The sequence below is a fragment of the Oryctolagus cuniculus genome, chromosome 2 (assembly GCF_051225735.1).
Source record: "Oryctolagus cuniculus isolate XC-2025 breed Fujian yellow rabbit chromosome 2, ASM5122573v1, whole genome shotgun sequence".
In the NCBI taxonomy this organism is placed as follows: domain Eukaryota; kingdom Metazoa; phylum Chordata; class Mammalia; order Lagomorpha; family Leporidae; genus Oryctolagus; species Oryctolagus cuniculus.
In genome coordinates, this window is record NC_142868.1 from 108,193,270 (window position 1) to 108,215,550 (window position 22,281).

The window sequence follows — 22,281 nt, forward strand, 5'->3', positions numbered from 1 at the left end:
GAAACTTGAGAACCAACCAGGAGCTGTCAGCACCCTCCCCCAGTTAGTCTCCTCTTTTTTTTTTTCTAGGATGTGGCTTTTAAAAAAAAAGAATCTGATTTGTCTGCTTGAGTTCTATAGACAAAATGATCTGTGGCTCAAGAAACCCTATAATCACACAGTAGGGAGGGCGGGCACCCACGAAGGAGAGAGAGGACTTCCTGGAAATGTATCCCCATCTGCTGCTTCACTATGCCTGGCATTTGCAAGGCCTCTCATTTGTCTTCCCTGAAATTCTTTTCACCCAAGCAAATGCCCCCGGGAAGCCGCCGAGAGGGAGGGCAGCGGGCTCTGTGCGAGCAGCTGCACCAACCATCCACCCAGCCAGGTCTGCCTTCCTGGGCCCTGGCCACAGGAGCATTGTGTGGCCCAGGACGAGTGTGCTCCCACTCCTGGGCCCCAGTGCCGGCTGCCTCCTCCATGGGGCACGCGGCCACGGAGCCACCGGCAGCCCGCTGGAGCCTCCGCCACTTGGCTGCCTGGTGCTGGTGGCCTTTGCCGTTCCGGTGGCTCTTGGGATGCCTGAGTTATGTGTGAGGCCTGGGGGTGTCCTTGAGCCAGGCAGGCCAGCTGGGGACGCGGCAGCCCCTTCCCAGCTGGGGACGGAGGCTCCCTTAAAAGGCTTGCAGGAGCCACGGGCTGGGTTCTTATCTCCTGGGCACAGCCACATGGTGCTGTGGACAGGCCTTATTTATAGCTCCGCTGGCTGGAGCGCACAGCTGGCTGGCAGCTGCACACACGGTTGGGACCTCCGGCAAGGCGGTCCCACCCGCACCACCACCACTCCTGTTGCTCTGGCTGGGGGACAGACGAGGCCCTGACACTGTAGGTAAGCGCCCGCGTGTTTCCTGTCCCTTTTCTCTCCCTTGCCATCCTTCCCCCAGTGTGTCTGCAGCCAGGCTGCAGGGGGGGAGCTGTGCAGGGGGAGTTCTGAGGCGCTGGGGAGCAGCAGACCTGCCTGCGCAGAGACCCTGGCAGTGGCCACAGCGGCTCCCCGCACAGCGAAGGGCTGGCCTGCAGGCCGAGCGCGGGCAGAACCTACCAGGTGGTGCCTGCTTGAATACTGAGAGCTCAGGACAACATCTTGTCCTTTTTGGGTGGGAATCGGTTTCGAACACCGGGAAACTTTTTTTTTTTTTTAAAGAGAAAAATTATAAAATCAACATTGGACGAGGAGGGGGAGACCCACAGTGCCCCGGAGCCTTGTCCTCTGACAGAATTTCCGGAGGGCCTGGGGGTGGGAAAGGCGAATCCTGGAGCAGTCTGTTAGGCTGGGAGAGTGCGTTTACGTGAGATGACTGGTTACGGCAGATGGTTCCAGAGTGCAGGGAGCTGTCGCGGTTTGGGAAGAGGGAAATGCGTGAATGTTTCTCTGGTGTCCAGAGCTAAGATGTGCAATGCTAACTAATTCTCTGGGCGCTTGCGTAACAAGCTCGTTAACAGAAGCGCCTATGTGACGACAGTGGATGTCCTAAAAGCGGACGCGTCCCAGCCAGGCTCCTTGCAAGGGACTTTGTCAAGTCTAGTCTAACAAGAGGAAGAAATTGTCAGGCCTGTTTTTTAAAAAGAATAATTCTGAGGCCTAAAAATAGCACTAACACCTGTGTTTCTGGCTAACGTCTCCTCTGTGCAGTATTGGGGTTGGCGTTATTGTTTTATTTGTTTCTTGGGGAATGTTTTTTGAATTTTGTTTTATCGCTAGGCTTTTAACGAGACGTACTGTAATGAAGTCTATTAAACACTGCCTTGATGTTCGTTCTATCTTATGGAAGATACTGTTTTTAACTGACTACAAGCTGACTGATCTACTTGATGGATTGGTTCCATTTTGGAGGGGTGTTCTGGTTGTAGGAAGACATTGTACTATGTTGCAGCCCTGAAAAATTGCATCTTTTGCTATCCCCGGAATGCTTACCCTCTACCTCGCCCATCTTTAAGCACATATTGGGCTTTTGGATTTCACTGATTCAGAGTCATTCCCCTCTGTATTCCCACACCCACTCTTTCTACCCATTTCTAAAATGTTTCATATTTATTGGGAGCAGATAATTAGCTTAGCAGTTAACACACCCACATCCTGCATCAGTTCAGTCCCCAGCTCTCATCCCTAACTCCAGTGTCTTGCTAATGAAGACCCTGGGAGGCAGTGGTGATGGCTCCAACAGTTGGATTCCTGTCACTCACCTGGGAGAACTGGATTGAGTTCCCAGATCCCAAGATGCACCTGTGCTCCGTCCTGTCCATTGTAGACATTTGGGGAATGAATCACTGAATGGGATCTCTCTCTCTTTCACTCTGACTCTCTCTCTCTCTCTCCTCTACCCCTCAAATAAAAAATTGATAATTAAAAATACATGCAATATTTAGTATTTATAACTTGTGGCTGAGGGACAGTGATTTTAGATAATCCTCTCCCTACCACAGATGTGAAATTATACTGATAGTGTTTATATTTCTTCTTGTCCTTTCTTGTTATTCCAATAACATATGTTCATCATAGAAAATTTAAATCAGCAGAGAGAAGAAAATGTAAACTCGTGTATAATCATATTCCCCAAAAAGCGAAAAGTAGGGCCTGACATTGTGGTATACTGGGTAAAGTCTCTGTCTTTGATGCCGGCCTCCCATTTGGGTGCTGGTTTGAGTCCCAGCTGCTCCACTTCCAATCCAGCTCTCTGCTATGACCTGGGAAAGCAGTAGAAGATGGCCCAAGTGCTTGGGTGCCTGCACCCATGTGGGAGACCTGGATGAAGCTCCTGGCTCCTGGCTGTGGATTGGTCCAGCTCCCGCTGTTGCAGCCATTTGGAGAATGAACCAGTGGATGGAAGCCCCCACCACCACCTCTGTCTCCCTGTAATTCTGCCTTTCAAATAAATAAATAAGTCTTTTTTTAAAAAAAGGAAAAGTAAATTTCATTATGTTGTATAGTTAGATGTATTTGAAGATCAACCTGCAAACATTCAATTATTTTTTTTAATTTATTTATTTATTTGAAAGGCAGAGTTACAGAGAGGCAGAGATAGAGAGAGAGAGGTCTTCCATCAGCTGATTCACTCCCCAATTGGCCACAATTGGAGCTGGACTAATCTGAAGCCAGGAGCCAGGAGCTTCTTCCGGGTCTCCCATGTGGGTACAGGGGCCCAAGGACTTGGGCCATCTTCTACTGCTTTCCCAGTTCACAGCAGAGAGCTGGATTGGAAGTAGAGCAGCCAGGACTCGAACTGGCGCCCATATGGGATGTGGGCACTGCAGGTGGAGGCTTTACCCAGTATACCATAACGCTGGCCCCCAAACATTCAATTATAATTAAGATGTATGTGTGTATACATACTTGGAAATTAAGGGTCTTCAAAAAGTTCATTAAAAATATGTTTTATGATTCAGATCTGGCTAAAAAGCCCATGAGAGTATTTCAGGCATGGAAAGCCAAGACACTGTGGTAAAAAAAAAAAAAAATGACCTACATGAAAGATCTCTGTGAGTGAGATCCCGGTGGAAAGAAGGGACCATCAAAGAAGGAGGTACCTTTCTCTGAAGGGAGGAGAGAACTTCCACTTTGACTATGTCCCTGTCTAAATAAGATCGGAGTTTCTGAACTCCAGAGGCTTCCATAGCCTTGGCAGCCCATGTCAAGAGCCTAGGGAGATTGTCAATTGTTAAATCAACAACAGGAGTCACTGTGCACTTACTCCCCATGTAGGATCTCTGTCCTTAATGTGTTGTACTATAAGAATTAACGGTAAAACTAGTATTCAAACAGTACTTTATACTTTGTGTGTCTATGTGGGTACAAATTGTTGAAATCTTTAGCATAGAGTTGATCTTCTATATATAAAGATAATTAAAAACTAATCTTAATGAAGAATGGGATGGGAGAAGGAGTAGGAGATGGGATGGTTTCAGGTGGGAGGGTGGTTATGGGGGGGAAGAACTGTTATAATCCAAAAGTTGTACTTTCCAAATTTATACTTATTAAATAAAAGTTTTCTATAAAAAAGAAAAATCTATATATGGTTTTCAATTTTTTGCACCAAATAACTTAGTTTTTAATTCCTTTTTTCCATGAATTTTCTGAAATGCCCTCATATGCTTTGTGTGTGTGTGTGTGAGAGAGAGACAGAGAGAGAGATAGAGAGAGAGAGAGAGAGAGAGAGAGACTATTGTCATGAGAGAGAGATATCAGGTTATTCGGTAATTTACTTTTTGTCAATTTATGGTCAATATACTTTTCCTGTCTACTCAAACTCTAACTCTTTGAAAATTGGTAAAAAAAAAATTTTCACAAAATACAAAGTAGCAAAATTCACCCCCCCACACACACAAAAAGAAAATTGATTACCTTCTAAGTGACTTTTTTTTCATTTTTTAAAATTATTTTATTTTATTTATTTATTTTTTTTTTGACAGGCAGAGTGGACAGTGAGAGAGAGAGACAGAGAGAACGGTCTTCCTTTTGCCATTGGTTCACCTTCCAATGGCCACCGCGGCTGGTGCGCTGCGGCCGGCGCACCGCGCTGATCCGATGGCAGGAGCCAGGTACTTCTCCTGGTCTCCCATGGGGTGCAGAGCCCAAGCACTTAGGCCATCCTCCACTGCACTCCCTGGCCACAGCAGAGAGCTGGCCTGGAAGAGGGGCAACCGGGACAGAATCCAGTGCCCTGACTGGGACTAGAACCCGGTGTGCCGGCGCCACAAGGCGGAGGATTAGCCTAGTGAGCCACGGCGCCAGCCCTAAGTGACTTTATGAGTCCTTCATTTAATGAATATATTAAAATAGGAGTCAGTGTTGTGGCTACGTGAGTTAAGCCGCTGCCTGTGATGCCAGCAGTCCATAATCAGAATGCTGGTGCAAGTCCTGGCTGCTCCACTTGCAATCCAGCTCCCTACTAATGCACCTGGTAAGGCAGTGGGAGGCCAGAATGGAGTTCTGGGTTCCTGGCTTTGGCCTGGATCAGCACCAGCCATTGCAGCTTTTTGGGGAGTGAACCACTGGATGGACTCAATCTCTCTCTCTCTCAAATAAATATTGTAAAGTATATTAAAATATTCATAGAGTTAGATAAATGAAGAGTTAAAAGCATAAATGGGGGCTTAGGTAATTCATTTCATCAGAATATAATGACATGCTTTTTTCTTCTTCTTTTTTTTTTTAGATTTATTTTTATTTTATTTGAAAGACAGAATTACAGAGAGGTAGAGACAGAGAGAGAGGTTTTCTATCCGCTGGTTCACTCCCTAGTTGTTGCAATGGCCAGAGCTGTGCCAATCAGAAGCCAGAAGCCAGGAGCTTCCTCCAGGTTTCCCACGTGGGTGCAGGGACCCAAGTACTTGGGCCATATTTTACTGCTTTCCCAGGCCATAGCAGAGAGCTAGATCGGAAGTGGAGCAGCCAGAACTCGAACTGGTGCCCATATGGGATGCCGGAGCTTCAGGCCAGGGCTTTAACCCGCTGTGCCACAAGGCTGGCCCCATGGCGTGTTTCAAAGTCAGATCTGAATTGCTGGCCCCTTTTGGGTCATGAATCATGCCTCAAAATGCATGCCTTCCTCCAGGAAAATTTGTTTTACTGATTGTTTTCTTCATTTGTCAACATCTCATCACTTAGTCTCCAAAATATTAAGATATGGATAGAAATCAGAAAGGAGCAAACATAATTTATGGGCAGTTTGATATGTAAAGGAAGCATTTCATAAAAATAATTTTTCTTTTTTATTTTATTTAAGATAGGCACATTTATTTTATGTATACAAATTTAAGAACATAGTGATACTTCCCTCCCCACCCTGCCTCCTGCCCACATTCCACCCTTCCTCCTCCTCCCTCTCCTATGCCCTCTCTTCATTTTTACAACAATCTACTTTGTTTACTTTCTACTCCTAAACTTAACCCTACATTAAGAGTTCAACAAACACTAAGAAGAAAAAACACTGTTCCTCACCCATGGAGACAAGGGCTGGAAACAATCATCGAAGCTATAAATATGAATTTCACTCCTATACATTACATTTTTGGTACTCTACTACTTACCAGAGATCAGGGAAACCATATGATATTTGTCTTATTGGGACTGGCTTATTTCACTAAGTATGATGGTTCCAAGTTAAATTTAATTTTTCAAAGCATGAACTGGTAAAAATACAATCCTTGTTAATTTTGAGGTTTTTCTAATTGGAGATTTTATTAGAATGTACGAGGCAAATTTTAGGTCAAGAGAAGAAGGATGAAAATTCAGTTTATCTGGGGCTGGTGCTGTGGCACATTAGGTTAATCCTCTGCCTGCGGCTCCGGCATCCCATATGGGCGCTGGTTCTAGTCCAGGCTGCTCCTCTTCTGATCCAGCTCTCTGCTATGGCCTGGGAAAGCAGTAGAAGATGGCCCAATGAGGAGTGAAGCAGTGGATGGAAGACCCCCCCCCCTCACCCTGCTTCTTTCCTCTCTCTGTGTAACTCTGACTTTCAGATAAATAAATAAATAAAATTAAAAAAAAAAAGAAGAGCTAAGATTTATTGGATTGTTAGTGTATCCAGGAAGTGTATGTTAACTCATCCAGCACAACAGCCCTACAGGTAGTATTGCTATTAATATTATTCATTTTTAAGATGTATTTATTTATTTGAAAGTCAGAGTTACATACAGAGAGAAGGAGAGGCAGAGAGAGAGAGAGAGAGAGGTCTTCCATCTGCTGGTTCAATCCCCAACTGTACGCAACAGCTGGAGCTGTGCCGATCTGAAGCCAGGAGCCAGGAGCTTCTTCTGTGTCTCCCATGTGGGTGCCGGGGCGCAAGGGACCATCTTCTACTGCTTTCCCAGGCCATAGCAGAGAGCAGGATTGGAAGTGGAGTGGTCGGGACTTGAACCAGCACCCACATGGGATGTTAGCACTGCCGGCGGTGGCTTTACCCGCTGTGCCACAGCGCCGGCCCCAACATTATTCCTTTTTGCAGATGAGGAAACTGCTCAGCACCATGTTATCCACTGCAGAAGCTGCAGCCAAGTGCATGATGTGGTCTGTGTGTCTTCAGGGACTTTATAATCTTAGTTGGCGTGAGATTGGAATGCAAAGGAACATCCCAAGGTCAGGAGCAGGGGACAGTGAGGTTTGCATGCCATAGATGAATGCTGTAGGACTTGGGTGTCATCAAAGGAAAAACTTGGGATAAATCAGGATTGTTAGCCATTCATTTATTTGACAGGCAGAGAAAGAAACGGAGAGACCCTCCACTGCTAGTTCACTCCGCGAGTGCCTGAAATGGTCCGCAGCTTCAGGAACACAGCCCAGGTTTCCTGTTGCTGGCTCAGAGCCAATTACTTGAGCCGTAACTGCTGCCTCCAGGATACGCAGTAACAGGAAGCGGGCGTCACAAACCGGAGCCGGGATGGACTCCATACGGACTGCAGGCAGCTTTGACAGCCAGGCCAAACGTTAGCCACTGCGGGGATCGAGTTTACCTAGAAAGGGCTTTGACGCCTGGAGCAAAGAAGTCTTATCAAAGTCTGGGAACATCACGGATAGAGGAGAATGTGAACAATATAGAGGTAGAAATAGACAAAAATTCATCCCAAAGTTCTAGAAAGTATGCTAACCGGGGCCAGCCTTATGGTGTAGTGGGTTCAACCACCATCTGTGACTCCAGCATCCCATATGGGTGCCTGATCAAGTTCCAGCTGCTCCACCTCCTATCCAGCTCCCTGCTAATGGCCTGAGAAAGCAGCAGAGGGTGGTCCAAGTGTTTGGGCCCCTGCACCCACATTGGAGACCCGGATGAAGCTCCTGTCTCCTGGCTTTGGCCTGGCCCAGCATTGGCTGTTGTGGCCATCTGGGGAGTGAATCACCAGATGGAAGATTTCTCTCTCTCCCTCTCTCTCTCTCTCTCTCATCTCTCCCTCTCTCTCTGTAACGCTGACTTTCAAAATAAATACATAACTTTTTAAAACAAAACAAACAAAATAAAAGAAGAAAATATGCTAATTGCACAATGAGGGAGGGAGGTTAATGACATAGGGACAAGGTCACCTCATTTCTCTATACTCTTTTTGGGACACTTCTAAAACTCAGCATTTTGTAAGAGGAAATACGTGAGCTTCTTGCCAGCCCAATTAAAAAAAATAAAAGGAAACACGGCTTCTCCATAAGGAATCTGAACTGGAACTAAGTTGAATTCCAACAAAGCTCTGGGTTAGAGAGAGAATGGCAGTGGGAGTTTGAGTGCCTGCTGTATGCCCTGCACTCTTGAGAGTGCCGCACACAGGCACACACATGCACTCTTGTGGAAGCACACACATGCACACACGTGCAGGCACGTGCAGGCACACACATGCACTCATGTGGAAGCACACACATGCGGGCACGCACGTGCAGGCACATGCATGCACACACGTGGAGGCACACACGTGCAGGCACATGCATGCACACATGTGGAGGCACACACATGCAGGTACACACGTGCAGGAACATGCATGCACACACGTGGAGGCACACGCAGGCACATGCACACAGGCACAGACACATACACACACTCACAGTTTGCACAGTAGCTCCAGGAAGGCAGCTCCTGGTTTCCTGTTCATAATGAAGGCACAAGGGCAGGAGCTGGGGAAACCAGGACTTGAGCCCAGACAGTACCGCGCTGGTGTTACCATGAATCTCATCAGAAACTGTTGAAAAGCATCCACAATGGAGAAAGGACCTCACCTTAAGAATGAATGAGGACTGGGGCCGACGTTGTGTAGCAGGTAAAGCCGCTGCCTGCGACACCAGCATAAAATCCCTATGTGCATCGGTTCCTGTTCTAGCGGCTTCACTTCCAATCCAGATCTCTGACAGTGGCCTGGGAAAAGCAGCAGAAGATGGCCCAAGTGTTTGGGCCCCTGTCACCTACGTGGGAGACCCGGAAGTTCCTGGCTTCTGGCTTTGGCCTGACCCAGTGCTGGCTGTTGCGGCCATCAGGGGAGTGAACCAGAGGATGGAAGCTCTCTCTCTCTCTCTCTAAATCTGACTTTCAAAATTGATAAAAGTAAATCATTTTTTTTAAAAGAATGAGAACTTCCAGTGTGTCCTTTATTTCCCTTGCAAATTCACCTTCAGTTCAGCACCTTCTCAAGCTTACAGAGAGGGCTCATTTTCTGACTTAGCCCTGCAGCTGCCGGCACAGTCAATTGCGCAGCTGCCTAATAAATGTTTGCCAAACTAAATTGCTGTGTTTCCTACAGATGGAAGAGTTCTAGCAGGGTTGAGATGCAGAGGAAAGAGCTGGGAGTTTTCCTTGTTGGCTGGTACTTCTCCCTGTTGTGATGCCAGCTGGTAAACTGGCTTGAACATCATTCCTTACCCTCTGATTCACAGCACAAGAACAATGCTCATGACAATGGTTGTTAAATGGAATTTTATTTTATTTTATTGTACTAATATTTGATAACATCTGCTTTATATTCTCTATTTTTTAAAAAAAAAGATTCATTCATTTATTTATTTATTTGAAAGACCGAGTTACAGAGAGAGAGAGGAGAGGCAGAGAGAGAGAGGAGAGGCAGAGAGAGAGAGAGAGAGTGAGAGAGAGAGAGGTCTTCCATCTGCTGGTTCACTCTTAGCTTTGGATAGCTGCAGGTCTGGCCGTTGTGGCCAACTGGAGACTGAACCAGTGGGTAGAAGACCTCTCTCTCTCTACCTCTCCTTCTCTCTCTGTGTAACTCTTTAAAGTCAATAAATAAATTTTTAAAAAATAACTTGGGGAATGATATTTGCATCCTTGAATAAACAAGTCAGTGACTGCTGCATAGACATGGAAAGAGAGAGAGAGAGAGAGAGAGAGAGAGAGAGAGAGAGAAACGTGCAAGAGAGAATGACAGACTGTGAATCAGGCAGAGTTGCCCCGAGAAGTGATGGCCAGATAAGGCAGCCCCGGGCAGGAAGAAGCCTCCTGTGCGAAGGGCTTGTCTTGGGCTTCTTCCGCATGCCTGGACCCTGCTCTCACTGCTGCAGGACAGAATGCAGAGCACCACCCAGGTCCCCCTACTCCAACCAGAAGGGAAAGAGCAGCTTGAAGCCACGGTGAGGCAGCTCCTTGGCCTGGGTGCTTGGAGCACCCGCTGGGAAGCAGTAGATCAGGGAGCCCCAGGAGGCTGCAGCGAGCACCTTGGGGCCGTGAGTCCCAGAGTGCAGGAGGGCCTGCAGCGAGGCGCAGTCAGGAGGGCAGAGGTCACGGCCTTTGCCAGGACTGCAAGTCCTGCTTTGGTGCCTCTGTCTGGTGGGGTGGGCGGCACCCACATGTACAGGGACAGCTTCAGTGTCAAAGTGTCAGCAAATCAGCCTCAACATTCGCCACTGTGTTTTCTCACTAGAAATGGGTTTAAATTAATCAATCATTTAATTGAAAGGCAGAATGACACAGATAGAGAGAGAACAAGAAAGGGAAAGACATACTGAGAGAATTTTTCTATCCACTGGTTCACTCCACAATGGCTGGGGTGGTACCAGGCTGAAGACGGGAGCCTGGAACTCCATCCTGGACTCCTGTTTGGGCCTCAGGGACCCAAGTACTTAGGCCATCTCCTGCTGCCTTCCCAGGCCACTCACAGTAACAGGGAGCTGAATCAGAAGCAAAGCAGCAGAGACACAAACCAGCACTCACATGGCAAGACAGTGCTGCAGCCGGCGGCTTCAGCCACTGAGCCACAACACTGGTTTCTATCCTGAAACTTTAAAATAACTTATTAGGGAACAATTTTTTGCTTCCTTTCCATATGTCAGGAAAGCAGAAAACAAGTGAGAAAATACAGTAGTCTCCTTATTTCGAAATTTCAACTTTTTTTTTTGACAGGCAGAGTGGATAGTGAGAGAGAGAGAGACAAAGGTCTTCCTTTTGCCGTTGGTTCACCCTCCAAATGGCCGCCGCGGCCCGCGCGCTGCGGCCGGCGCACCCGCTCTGATCCGAAGGCAGGAGCCAGGTGCTTCTCCTGGTCTCCCATGGGGTGCAGGGCCCAAGCACTTGGGCCATCCTCCACTGCACTCCCTGGCCACAGCAGAGAGCTGGCCTGGAAGAGGGGCAACCGGGACAGAATCCGGCGCCCCGACCAGGACTAGAACCCGGTGTGCCAGTGCCGCTAGGTGGAGGATTAGCCTATTGAGCGCGGCGCCGGCCAGAATTTTCAACTTTAATTACATTAAATTGAGGCCCAGAGGCCATGTTATGCCCTTCCCATCCCTCAACGAAAGGACAGAGATCAACAAGACTTTTAAAACAGATCAGCTGGGGGTCAGCACTGTGGCGTAGTGGGTAAAGCCTCCACCTGTAGTGGGTGCCGGTTCAAGTCCCGGCTGCTCCACTTCCAATCCAGCTCTCTGCTGTGGCCTTGGAAAGCAGTGGAAGATGGCCCAAGTCCTTGGGCCCCTGAACCCATGTGGGAGACCTGGAAGAAGCTCCTGGCTCCTGGCTTCGGATTGGCACAGCTCAGGCTGTTGCAGCCAATTAGGGAGTGAACCAGCGGATAAAAGACCTTGACCTCTCTGCCTCTGACTCTGCCTCTCTGTAACTCTGACTTTCAAATAAATAAATAAATCTTTAAAAAAAAAACCACATAGGTTCAGTGCAAAAATGATAATGTATACACAACCCACACACACACACAAATCTAAGAGATTTAGAAAGTGTATGAGACAAACTCCTTTTAGGTACTCTTTCTCTACTCCTGAAAATTGAAAATATACAAATCCTCTGAGCAGGTGCAAATGTGTTGGCACTCAAATTACCCAGCGTGGGCGATCATCCAAGGGAGGGGAGACATGTTCACAGCTCCCACCCCATGTCCACAAATACTCCCGAGTGGAAAACCTGTGTAGGCAGCAGGACGGGGTGGGGGAGGTGTTCTAAGGAAAGCCAGACGCTGCACCAGTCAGAAGCTTTGGGGATTCAGAGGGGGCAAGTTCAACTTGATTTAAGGAATGGAACTTGGAGGGGAAGCGTGGATAAGACCCTCCGCTTTCGTTAGTAAACGGCAGCTCCCCCTGCAGCTGCTGATCTTCCAGTCCGGCTGTTGATTCGTGGTGGCAGGAGCCTGGCACCCAGCCCCAGCTGCTGCTGCTGCTTTTATAAGCAATGCTTCACTCTTTCCTGGGGAGTGCCAGCAAGCCTCTGCCAGCCCCGGGCAGGAGCAGCCAGGCAGCTGCGGAGGCCAAGGGCAGCTCAATTTAACCCCAAGTCTCTTTAAAATCTGTTGTCATGTGTGCAACTGAAATTAGACCGTGTGCTTGCCTTGCTCAATGGTTTCTCAAATCAAAGTAAGGTCCCAGGCTACCCTACAGAGCCCTGTGAGAACCAGGATCTGGGAGGCTGACTTTATCTCCTCCCTCTCTGCCTCTCTGTCTGGGGACTCGGGTCATGCTGCTCTGCCCCCGCTGTGCTAAGCACTGCCCTGCCCCAGTGCCTTTGCACCTGATGGTCTCTCCATCAGTCAGGCTCTTCTCCAGGGTAATCACACCTCTTATTCCCTCCTTCCTTCACACCACATCTGAGAGCCACCCTTCAACACCCCACCCAGGCGTTCGGCATAGAGATTAAGATGCCGGTTAAAATGCTCAGTCCCGGCCGGCGCCGCGGCTCACTAGGCTAATCCTCCGCCTAGCGGCGCCGGCACACCGGGTTCTAGTCCCGGTCGGGGCGCCGGATTCTGTCCCGGTTGCCCCTCTTCCAGGCCAGCCCTCTGCTGTGGCCAGGGAGTGCAGTGGAGGATGGCCCAGGTGCTTGGGCCCTGCACCCCATGGGAGACCAGGAAAAGCACCTGGCTCCTGGCTCCTGCCATCGGATCAGCGCGGTGCGCCGGCCGCAGCGCGCCGGCCGCGGCGGCCATTGGAGGGTGAACCAACGGCAAAAGGAAGACCTTTCTCACCTGTCTCTCTCTCTCACTGTCCACTCTGCCTGTCAAAAAAAAAAAAAAAAAAAATGCTCAGTCCCACCCCAGTTTCCTGTTAACACAGCCGGGGAGACAGCAGTGATGGCTCAGTGACTTGGGTCCCTGCCACCTACACGGGAAACCTGGGACATGTTTCCGGCTCTCAGCTCAGCGCATCTCAGCTACTCTGGACATTGGAGGAGTGAAACAGCAGATGGGATCTCTCTCTCTCTCTCTCTCTCTCTCTCTTCCTCTCTCCCTTTCTCCCCCCTACCTCCCTCTCAAGTACATAAATGAAATTTTCAAATTTTTAAATAAAATTATTATACTGTCACTCTCTCTAACTCCTTACTCCAATTTATTTCCCACCCGGATTTATTTTTCTCCATATGTTTTCCCTGATCCAAGGCAACTAATAGAGTCACCTGAAATGTAATGTGTTGGAGTCAAATGGACATTTTGAGATTTGATGATTGTTTACAGCTCTGTCTCTTCCATTGAGGAACGGTGTTTTTTGTTTTTTTTTCTTATTATTATTTGTTGAACTCGTTACTTACTGTAGGGTAAATCTTTTTTTTTTTTAGAAAAACATTTATTTATTTACCCAAAAGAGTTACACAGAGAGAGGAGAGGCGGGGGGGGTGGTGGTCCTCCATCCGCTGATTCACTCCCCAGTTGGCCACAACGGCCGAAGCTATGCTGATCCAAAGCCAGGAGCCAGGAGCTTCTTCCAGGTCCCCCACGCAGGTGCAGGACCCGAGGACTTGGGCCACTTTCTACTGCTTTCCCAGGCCATAGCAGAGAGCTGGATTGGAAGTGGAGCAGCCAGGACTTGAACAGGTACCCATATGAGTTGCTGGTACTGCAGGCTTACCTGCTATGCCACAGCTCCGGCCCCTGTAGTGTTAATCTTATGAGTATAAAGCTAGGTGAGAGTAGATCATTGTAAAAATTAAGAGAAGGAATAGGAGAGGAAGGAGAAGGAAGGGTGGTGCCGTGGGCAGGAAGGAGGGCAGGGTGGGAAGTATCACTATGTTCCCGAATCTGGATACATGAAATGCATGAAACTTGAATACCTTAAATAAAAATTTTTTTTAAATTTTAAAAAGCACTTACTATCTCACACATATATACCCCTGAAAATTTTGTACATCCAAAATCATATATGTGTGTGTATATTTCAAAATATTTGTGGAAAACGGAATTTAAAGATTATTTCAGGGCAAAAAGCAGCTTTTTGAAAATCATGCATAGTTTTTGCATAATGCAATTTTCCATGAACTATTTGAAAACCCTGATACATAAAATTTTGTACGAATGCTTCTATCCCTCTCCCCCAGTAAATGTGAGCTCCAATTAAAGAAAAGATTTTGTTTTTATCACTGAGAAATTCTCAGTTCCTACAACCATGAGTGATTTGTAGTAGGTACTAAATAAATGTCCATTGAGTGGTGGGGTATAAAAAAAATCCATTTTCATATTTTTAATTTAAGTTCTTAGAATCTTCTCAACTGGGATTCACATCCATCAGCCCCATCAGCATTCTTATTTGGGTTCAAGTCTGATGTTCCTCTGTGTACATCTAAAATCTCATTCCAAAAGCTTCCACTACACTTGGGTTTATCGAGGGAAGAAGGAGCAAGCTTCGCAGTCAGGCTGCCTGGGCTCTGTCCTCTTAAGTAGATCTTTCAAAAGGGAACGGTAGGGACCAGCACTGTGGTGCAGAGGGTTGAGCCTTTGCCTGAGTCGCCGGCATCCCATATGAGTGCCGGTTCAAGTCTTGGCTGCTCCACTTCCGATCCAGCTCCCTGTTGATGTGCCTGAGGAAAGCAATGGAAGATGGCTCAAGTGTTTGGGCCCCTGCCACCCAAGTGGGATACCCAGGAGAAGCTCCTGGCTTCAGCCTGGCCCAGCCTTTGGAGCCATCTAGGGAGTGAACCAGCAGATAAAATTCTCTCTCTCTGGATCTATGACTTTCAAAAAAGAATCCTTTTATTAAAAAAAAAAAAGGAGGGGTAGAGAATGGTAGCAATCACCCTTTTAGCCACTAATAAAGACTCCACAAGGCAATAATAGTAATAATAGCTGCCAGTAACTGAGCACGCACCATGAGCTGGAAGGCATAACGTGTATCACAGCGTCCCATGCTCACGCTAACCTCTGGTCTAGGAACTGTTCTGAGTGCTCGTTTTCAGATGAGGAGAAAAACTGCATTACAGAGAATTCTCTCCGCTGCGAAGTCCGTGGCTGAGTTAGTTTCCATTTCTGCGGTAAGAGCTGCTGCACCGTAGCTGTCTCACAGTTCGGAGGTCATCCTCAGAAATGGGTCTCACTGCCCTAAGACCCAGGTGCCAGCAGGGCTGTGTGCCATCTACGGTCTCCAGGGAGGAGCCTGTTTGTGCGTCTCTCCCGGCTTCCAGAGGTCACCTGCATTCTTTGGCTCATGGCGTCTTCCTCCAGCTTCGAAGCCAGCAGAACAGCGTCTTCCAATCCCTCTCCGCCTCTCACTCCTCTCATTCATATAGACGGACCTTGTGACTACACTGAAGTCACCCAGCTGATGCAGGGTCCTCTCTCCACCTCAGGGTCCTGAGCCACACCCACGGGGCCTCTTTCGCCATGTGACATAATCACGTGTTCTGGGGATTAGGGTGTGCACCTGGCGAGGAGCTGTGTTTCAGCTACTGGATTTTAGAGATGGAACCATGATTTGAATCCCAGCTGATTTCTTGGACATTGTCTTGTGCAGTAAAACCTTTCATGTTTCTGTTTAGACTTTGCCTCTTTGTGGGAGTGTAGGGAAAGTAGGAAGGTCTGGCCACAGATTTGGGTTCTGTAAGTGACATCAGACAGGACAGTTCCTCTCTTCTGCCCTGCTCCTCTGCAGTAGTAGATGCCAAAAATTCACAATTAACTTTCAGTATCTTTTTTATCTCATCAGGATAAGTTTCAAAAGAATGAGTCTCACTTTAACCCCAAACATTTAGTCTGGACTCAAGAAACCACAGGCATTCAATAAAAGCAGGTTGCAGAATGGAAATGAAAGCCCTGCCTAGGGACAGGCTGTGTCACACCTCCCATCAGGAGTGAGATACTGGTGTGGAGCGCAGAGCTGCAGCCCAGGGCAGACCCCGAGCTGGGATCCCCACAGAGTGAGGAGCTCTCGGGAAAGAGCCCATTTCCATGGAGAGGCACCGGGACAGCTGGGGTGACCCTCATGAGGTACTGCGATGGCCCACAGGTGGCCCAGCCCACAACAGACCACAGGAACCAGCTCAGCAAGGCAGCAGCTGACGCCCAAGGAGTGGAGGGAAAGGGCAGGCACGGTTGTGTGCCAGCCATTGGCGGCCCTCCCCTCCCGCAAAGGCAGGCTGGGGGTCTAGGAGGACCCCAGCTTCCCAGGGCTGGAGAGAACTCAAAGGCGGCTCAGAGGGCTGGCAAAGCTGAGGACACAGCTCTCATCCAGGAGGGAGGGAGGCAAGCAAGGAAGGCAACCCAAGGAAGCCCTGGGTTGATGGGGAGACCCAGTGGACGCTGATCTAGGACTGGGGGAAGATAAGACATCCACAATGCTGGGAAGCTCAAAGCTTCCCTCTGTGAGTCTGCAGCGGGCAGGCCGCAGGGGAAAGGCCTCATAATAGGTTGACTTGATCATAGTTTTACGTGACATGGGAGCCTTCAGGGTGAAGACTCTGGGACCCCGGTAGACGGTCCGTTTCAATGCTCAGGGGCAGTGAAATGAGATTGGACAATGGGTGCGAGCTTACCAAGTAGACGGAGGGGAGACCCTGCAGGCCTGGGGTCTCAGATGCTTCCTGGCCTCTCTCTCTCTCTCTCTCTGCAGCCTCCCTTCCTCTGGGCTAGGAGGCAGGACCTTTTCTGGAACGTGGGGTCTGACGTCCTACCACCCGCGAGGCAGGCCAGCTCTTACTCAAAAAGGCCAGGGACAGGTGCAGTGCTGGCTGGGACTCTTATGGCTGACTTGAGGCAAAGAGGTTCTGGTTTCTGTGACCCCCCTGGAGAAAGAGGGGTTTGGTTTCTATGGCTCACCCAGTGGAGAACTGGGGGTGGGGGTGAAAGCCTGCAGGGTAGGAGCAGGTCAAAGAAAAAACTCTGCTTCTGAGGCTGCTTCTGAGGCCTCCACTCTGGGGTGTCATTTTCTGAGCTCCAACATAAACTCAACAAGCCCCAGGTTCCCATGTCTGTGCCAGCTAAGCCCTGTGCCCAGCCGACCCAGGCGTGGGGCTGCTCCCATTTAGAGACATGCACTGTCACCCACTTTGGGGTGACTCAGAGGGCCTCTGTTTCTCCAGGTAGGTGGGACCAGGGGACCCCAAGCAGGTTCTTAGAAGATTAGAGATTTAGGGATAGAACTAACCTGCCACCCCATTGCCTTATTTCACCCCTTTCCTTAGTGTGTGCGTCACAGTGTTAGAAATTAGAAGTGCACATATACACGGGCTGTGTGTGAGGCAATGCAACAGTAAGAAAGCAGAGTGAGTGCTACAGATGTGCCATCCTTGATTATCTATCCTTGGGGTAACATAGAATTCACAGGAGTTATAGGATCAAACTGAAACACATTGCATAGCCATTACACAGTACAGGCATAGCCTGCATAATGGTATTTTGGTCAACGGTGTGCCACGTATATGACAGTGGCCCCACAAATTCATAGTGGTGCTGAGGAATTCCTATTGCCTAGCATTTGTACTGTGCCTTTTCTAGGATTAGACACACGGATACTTCCCGCTGTGTTACGGGTGCCTACAGGGTTGAGCACAGGGATATGCTGTGCAGGTTTGCAGCCTGGAAGCATTAGGCTGGACCCTACAGCCGAGTGTGTAGTCAGCAGCACATCTAGGTTCCTGTGAGTGCACCCTGTGATGTTTGCACAGTGACAACGCCCCGCCTGCCCCCATGATGCACTTCTCAGAATGTATCCCATTGTTAAGCAGAACACAACTGTGTATGTTTGCAGGTTCTGGCTGCCCCTACTACAGGCACATCCACTCCCTGGGCCCAAATCCTGATGATACAGGCACCATGGTCCCTGATAGAGCTGCCTTAGCTGTAAACAGTGGTGTAGGAGCCAGTGCTGTGACACAGCGGGTAAGGAAGCCGCCTGCAGTGCCAGCATCCCATATGAGCATTGGTTCGAGTCCCGGTGGCTCCACTTCTGATCCAGCCCTCTGCTGTGGCCTGGGACAGCAGTAGAAGATGGCCCAAGTGCTTGGGCCCCTGCACCCATGTGGGAGACCCTTAGGAAGCTCCTGGCTCCCGGCTCAGGATCAGCACAGCTCTGGCCATTGCAGCCATCTGGGGAGTGAACAAGCAGATCAAAGACCTCTCTCTCAGTCTCTCCTTCTCTCTCTCTGTAATTTTGCCTTTCAAATAAATAAGTATTTTTTTAAAAAAAGAAACACAAAGTTTCTTCAAAGGCAGCCCTGTGATATGATTCCTGACACAGGCTTCTGACAGATGATAGACACTGCCGCCTGTCACTAGTTGCTTTTCTTTTGTGACATTGTCCTAAATAAGGGTGCGTTCCTTCTCTCCTGTCCACTCCCTGATATTCCCCTTTGTCTGAGTCTAGTCAAAGGTTTTTGAACTTTCAAAGTTTCCTAAGTCTAGTGAGCTATGACATCAGCTTAGTGGATGGAGACCAGCTTGCTTTTTACAAAAGGAAGTATCCTAAAATGGGGGGGGGGGGAGTATAGAATAAAAAGAACAGATTTCACACAGGAAGGAGAAGAATTCTTCCATGACAGCCTGTTTTTCTAGCACTCTGTGTGGGGCCAGGTGAAGAGCTGGTGACATAAAAATCTCACGTCCTGGCGTGGGTTTCTGGCAATGAGCCTGCAATTCACTGCTGTCAGTTGTACTTGAAGGTTGCCTTTGTCCCTTCACCCAACCCTTACGGCACAGGACATGGCTCACTCTCTCCTACAAACCATTGTCAAGCAGATGCCTTTCTGCACGTGGCTGCGTTTGATCCTTTTTTTTTTTTAAAGATTTTATTTATTTGAGACAAAGAGTTACAGAGAGCGAGAGGGAGAGACAGAGAGAAAGGTCTTCCATCCACTGGTTCACTCCCCAAATGGCCGCAATGGCCGGAGCTGTGCCTATCTGAAACCAGGAGACAGGAGCTTCTTCTGGGCCTCCCACACGGGTGCAAGGGCCCAAGGACTTGGTCCATCTTCTGCTGCTTTCCCAGGCCATAGCAGAGAGCTGGATTGGAAGAAGAGCAGCCAGGACTTGAACCAGAGCCCATATGAGATGCTGGCAAGTGGAGGATTAACCTAATTGTGCCACCGCACCAGCACCTGGGTTTGATCCTTTAGGCTAGAGCTGGTGAAAGGTCTTCCTACTTGATTGGTCCTACAAAGGTGAATCATTATTGAAAAAGAAAAAGTTATAAATGAAGCAACCCCCTAAAACCCTGCACCATTCACCAAATAGCGGTTAGGTCATGGGAGTAGAGATCTCTACAAAGCTTTGAGCCAATTGGCTAAGTATTAGGAACTCCAGTGCCCTCCACAGCATGTGTAGCCTAGCACAACTTGTGCCCAAGTGGGGCATGCTGTGCTGTGTGTATGTGTTTTCTAGGTGCCACAAAATTAGTGGAAAATCCCCCAGTCCAAGAGCCCACCCCCCCCTCTGCTGGTGTCAGGGTCTCTGCGGCAGTGCGGGGGCATCCAACCTTTTCCCAGAAAGGCGCAGAAGGTAGCCAGGGGAGGGGGCTCCTACATCAAACGCTGCCTTTCATGACTGTTCAGGGTGGAGGACCCCAGTGCAGAGCAGAAGGGAGCGACCCTCGAGTGGGATGTCTGGAAGCCGAGAGAAACCACAGAGGTACTGGACTAGACCTGCCGTCTCCGCTCTTTGCCATGTGTTTTTCATTTTGGTTTTGGTTACCTTCGACTTGAATTATGGAGCTCAGTTAAGGTGACTCGGATGCAGTTACTTTACGAATCCAAAATGAACACTGACTTTTTTCTCCAGTGGGGCTGGGGATGATGCTAAGACAGAAAACACATTGCCTTTCAGAAAACTGGCAAATGCTTCTCCTCCCTTGTCCTTACAGAAGTAGAGAGCCTGTTTCTAAAAACCCAGAGCACTGTGACGAATGCCAATAGCAAAATGTGATGCCCTCCCCCACCCCGCCCCGCCAGGGCAAGAGAGCTGCCCCCTTCCGCCCGCCCCACCGGGATGGAATGGTGTGGTCCCTGTACTGCCAGACAGGAAGCAAATCCTTCCACCAGGGGCCAAAGCATAAACCTTCTTCCTACTACTGCAATGTGTTGGATTCCTTAATAATGACTGTGGTCTACTGGAAAGAAAAAAAGCAAGTATTGTCCATTTCACAGCTAAAAATGCTATTGGGGTAAAAAAAATATATATATGTTTCTGATGATGGCCAGGAGTTTCACTGCGGGCTGACGCAAGTACTTTCTCTCTTTGTTCCTCCGTCTGAACTCCTCTATACCATAAGCAGTTATGTGTGCAAGGGGTTATTATTAGAGTCGATGAAAGGCGCTTCAAGCGTTTCCCAGTAACTGAAAGTTGAACTGCAATTGCCAGTCATTCAGGAAGCTGTGTAGAGCCTTTGCTGGAGACACTATCGCTCTGTGGACTTCTGCCTTGTTCTGTGGTGAAATCCAGAAGAATCCTCCTTCCCTAGGAGACAAAGGGCAGGGAGGAAAAGGCGAGACTTGCCCCAGGGACCTGGAGCCCGACACAACTAGTTCCCACATCAGCCAGCTATCACGGGACTCTGCGTTACCCAGGACATCCGAGTTGCAGGAAAAGACAAGAAGAGGGAAAGGAAATTAATTGTGACATTGTCGACTGTAGCCTTTATTTTGGTTTCCTCGTGAGCTGAGAGACATGGTGGCTACGGAGTGAAAAAGATCAGAATGAAATATAATCATTCTGCATTGATTTTGCTAGGTTGGCTGGTGCAGCCTATGGTACAATTGCTTCAGACTGTAGTTTCTCAAACAACCAATCCGTCAAAATAAAGAGGACTCAGAAATCAACCCCAAGACGTACTGTGGTGGCATGCAGTATTTAACCTCACTACATTTCATCTGGGGGGCATTTTGTTGTCAAAGACAAGTTGCATGTGTCAGGACAAGAAAATGGGCAGAAAATTGATTTCAATAATCCCTTTGTCTCTAAGTGGCTTGTGGTTTGGTTTGTAGATCGTGTCTCATTGAGAGTTCTAATCCTGTGATAAAAAGGTAAAGCAAACCAAGAGGAAACTATCAATCAATAAGAAGATATTGTCTGTATGTGGACCCTTGTTCCTATCATAATTGTGGCTTTGCCCTATGTAAGAGGCACCAACTAAGTATCCACATTGGACCTCCACGGTCCCAGGCTCAGGATGTCCAACTCCACACCATCTTGCTGCCAAGGAGGGAAAGCCAGGAACAGTGAGAATTCACAGGGGCAGGGACGCCTTGTCACTCTCACCAACACACCAACACCTTTGAAAACCCAGAGCAAAAGGCAAGCAAGTTAGCAAAGTGTGGTGAGGAAACAGAAGTATCTTTTCCACTAAACCAAAGAAACAGCTCTGGAAGCCACATCTTAGGATGTCGAGTACTTGATGGCAGGGTGGGTTCAGCGTGGAACTGTGCCTCCAACACCATAACTAGGCCTTGATCAGATGGTCAGGTCCAATGTCACTGTCAGTGCAGGGGCTGGTGCTGTGGTGTATGGGCGGGGGGAGGGAGAGTCTACTCCTCTATTATGAAGCATAACAATTCACATCTAACGTGGCTTAGTACAGTGGCTCTCATTTGGTGAGTATTCGTTTTAATAATAGTACGCTCTTTCCACTGTGTTGCCATTTGTGCTGGGCACAAAGTCGTGGTGGGGGAAACTCCTAGTGCCTCAGCAGGAATCCAGGCAGCGACTCCCAACCAGACTGGTGCTCTCATCACATCCTTCACCACTGAGCACTTGTGGGGAAGAGAAGGGTCCAGCCTCACTCTACACTGACCCTGATGAAACAGCAGCCGTGATTAAAGCTACCAAACCTGGACCCTTAAACACATGTCTTTCTAATACTCAGCATGACCAAATAGAAAATGCCCGAAGTATTCTCTAAACATCAAAGACTATGATTATCTGGAGCGAAGGCTGTATGTGTGATGGTTGAGTTCAGAGTTGATCAAGATGCTTTTTCCATTTGTACTTGAGACAAACTCAGATTTTGATAGTGAGATTTTCTTAAAAGTGAACAGAGTAGCCTGTCCTTTTAGGGAAAACTGTTAGTATTTGTTTTCAAAGACACAATTTGAAATTTCAGTAAAAAAAAAAAGCATTTTGGAAAACTAAGATCTG

The 22,281-nt window shown here is 48.4% G+C and overlaps 1 protein-coding gene across 2 annotated transcripts in view; it reads left to right on the forward strand.

Moving 5' to 3' along the window:
- The first annotated feature begins 286 nt into the window (after positions 1–286).
- The window catches only part of FHL2 (four and a half LIM domains 2), an 83,505-nt gene continuing 61,510 nt past the window's right edge, over positions 287–22,281 (forward strand). Inside the window, exon 1 of one of the 2 annotated variants that reach the window (XM_002709708.6) lies at positions 287–868. The gene's annotated coding sequence lies outside the window, so the exon portion shown is untranslated. The remainder of the gene's footprint in view (positions 869–22,281) is intronic. The other variant, XM_089327436.1, reaches the window with a different exon arrangement.